Source organism: Tupaia chinensis, unplaced genomic scaffold (genome assembly GCF_000334495.1).
Source record: "Tupaia chinensis unplaced genomic scaffold, TupChi_1.0 Scaffold000548_1, whole genome shotgun sequence".
NCBI lineage: Eukaryota > Metazoa > Chordata > Mammalia > Scandentia > Tupaiidae > Tupaia > Tupaia belangeri.
The window spans coordinates 310701-313771 of NW_006160060.1; the positions used below are offsets into that span (position 1 = coordinate 310701).

The window sequence follows — 3071 nt, forward strand, 5'->3', positions numbered from 1 at the left end:
TCACAGCTCTTCAGGGTCGCGTCGTCTACTGTGAGCAGCACAGAGACGACGCGGTGTCACAGCTCTTCAGGGTCGTCCGGAGACGATGTAGTGTTACATCTCTTCAGGGTCTCCCAGGTCGTCTGGAGACGATGCAATATCAGCTCTTCAGGATCTTCAGGGTTGTCTGGAGACTGCGCGGTGTTTCAACTCTTCTGGCTCTTCAGTTGTCCTCTTCCTGGTCATCGTCTGGCTACTGTGGGCCAGGCATCCTGGTTATATACACTCTGGTGGGTTGTAAACGGTGGGCCGTGATTGGTTGCCTTTGGACCAATCATGAGGTGCTGGATATGCAAATTTGAGGGATTCTAGTGGCCAATCAGAGCAAGGTTTCAAAGGTCAGGTTTTTGGAAGGGAACCAATCATGGTAATTGTTTGCTCTCTGAGAAACCTCAGCAGACTGGCTGGTACGCAGCTTCCCACAACCAGGCCCAAGATTCAAACTGCAGTCAACTATGTGTCTAGCACCTTAACCACCAGGTCACTGGCCAGCCTCTAGGATTTCTTTGATTCAGAGACTTTTTTTTTTTTTTGCTATAGGGCACAAACACTTGCTGGAGAGAGACAATGACAGAGAGAGGAAAATGAGAAATCAAAATCACACACACACACACACACACACACACACACACACGGGAGAATGACCACACCAAAATCCCTTCTCTTCCATTCTCCTCTTGAGATTTTGGGCACAACTGGTGTGATTTTCAAGCTACTGGCCCAGGACTCCAATCCAAATTGGCTGTATGGGATACAACCACCTTAACCTCTCTACCACCTGCTAGCCCTGATATACAGACATGATGATTTATTGAGGCCAACAGGTGACAGAGAGGTTAAAGCACTGGATCCCACACAGCTGACTGTAGTTCAAGTCCTGGATCTGGTGGCTTGAGGATCACATCAGGCGCATGTGTGTGCATGTTTAAAATCCCAGGAAAAGGGATTGCAGCATGGCCATCACCCCTGGGGTTCTTACTTTCCCTCTCTTTGTCTCTCTAGGGCTGGATCCCATATGGCCAACATGCAGTTCAAGTCCCAGACTGGTGGCTTGAAAAATACACCAGGTACGTGTGCACACATGCCCAAAGTCTCGAGAGAAAAATAAAGAACAAAATAATAGTAAATTAGATTAAATTAAAAATTTTTTTAAAAAGGGGGGAGAGTAGTGAGTGGCATGATAGTTGGGGTGCTGAATTCCCACATGGCCTACCACAGTTCAAGTTCCAGACCTGGTGACTTGCTTTCTCACTTTCTCTGTTTCTCTTTCACATGTGTGCATACATGCCCTATAGCAAATTAAAATAATTAAATAAATAAATAAAATTAATAATTCTTTTAAAAAGAGGAATGAAGGACAAGGGGTTGGAAAGCCAATGGGTACTTTCTCACTTTTCCTTTTTCTGTCTCTCTCCAGCAAGCGTGTTCCCTAGAGCAAATTAACAAAGAAATGAAAAGTAAGATATTTGTTAATTTCTAAGAATTTTATTTCATTTTTTACATTTTATTATATGCTTAGAATTGTGCTGAGTTGTGATCAAATCATGTTCTATGATACCTCTATTCAGTTTGTATGATTATTTTGTGGTCCAATACATGATCATTTTTCATGTGTAATCTATGGGTTTAAATAGATGCAAAATTCTCTCTGCACATAACTGTCAAATAATTAGCTGTTTGTATTAGTCAACTGTTTTATTCCCACACTCGTTTTTTTTCTTTCTAAGAATTAATTTTTGGGACCAGCAGGTGGCATAATGGTCACGTAGCTGGACTCAACCGCAGAACGAGTCCAGGACGAGCCTTAAAACTCAGGCTGGGCCCAAGTGAGAGCCTGCCCAAGATCCTGGGGAGAGGATGGAGAAGGGATTGCAGTGAAAGGGGGAGGGTGATTTCTCCCTTTCTCTCTCTCTCTGTCTTTATGTCTCTCCAGCGAGTGCACTCACCTTATAGTTAAAATCTCTCTGGGGCGGCAGGTGGCGTGGTGGTTAAGGGCGCTGGACTCCCACTTGGCTGATCACAGTTTGAGTCCTGGACCTGGCAGCTTGCTTTCTTACTTTCTCTTTGTCTCTCGCTGGTCAAATTAAGAAATAATAACAAATGGAATTAAAGAAATAAATATGTTTTTTTGGGACCAGCAGTTAGCGTAATGGCTATGTCGCTGGACTCCCACGTAGTCGACCACGGTTCGAGTCCCGGACCCGGCGGCTTAAACTCATGCCGTGTACGTGTGTGCCAAAGATCCCGAGAGGAGAATGGAGAAGGGATTGCGGTGTGACCACCACCCCTGGGGGGGTGATTTCTCGCTTTCTGTCTCTGTCTCTCTCTGTCTGGCCAGCGCACACGCCCTATAGCAAAAACCTCTCAAAAAATATGTTTTTTAAAATCTCTCTCTAAAAAAAGTTTTTAAAATAATTATTTTATTTGTTAGCAGTAGTTTTAAATTTGCTATAGGGCACATGAGCTCACCGGAGAGGGATAGGAAACAGCAAGCTGCCCGGCCCGAACCTGAACCGAGGTCCGCCACCTAGGAGTCCACCACCACACCTGGTTTTTCTGTCTGCAACTGTGCCCACTTCCCGAGAGGTTGCACATTGGCGTGACTGAGGCCAGGGCTCCACCGCACCGCCTGGTACAAGAGGAGGGTGTAGGTCCCGCAGGCGGAGAGGGAGGAAGCTAGGTTGGGGCCAGTCGGTTGCCAGGAAGCGGGACCGGGACACAATAGGGTCTAGGAGTTGGGCGGGGCAGGGCGGTGGGGGAAGGACGATCCAGCCCCCCTCCTCAGGCAGGTGGGTTTCGGCTGGCCGGCTGGCCCCGCAGGGCACTCCCAACGGTCCTAAACTCTCCCGCCCTCCGCCGTGCCCGCGGAGCGCCCCTCCAGATGCCGGTGCCCACCTGTGCGCGCACGTGCAGCCCCTGCCGAGCGGGTTCCGGGGGTGGGCACGCAGGAAGCCCGGACGCCCGCCCCGCACCCCGCCCCAGCGGGCCGCAGCTGTTTGTTTCCTGGCGTCTGGGAGACGCGACGGGCCCGC

General features: G+C 48.8%; 1 protein-coding gene across 1 annotated transcript in view; it reads right to left on the reverse strand.

Moving 5' to 3' along the window:
- Positions 1-3071, reverse strand: part of KLHDC7B (kelch domain containing 7B) — a 21753-nt gene that overhangs the window by 18121 nt on the left and 561 nt on the right. The window lies entirely within an intron of this gene.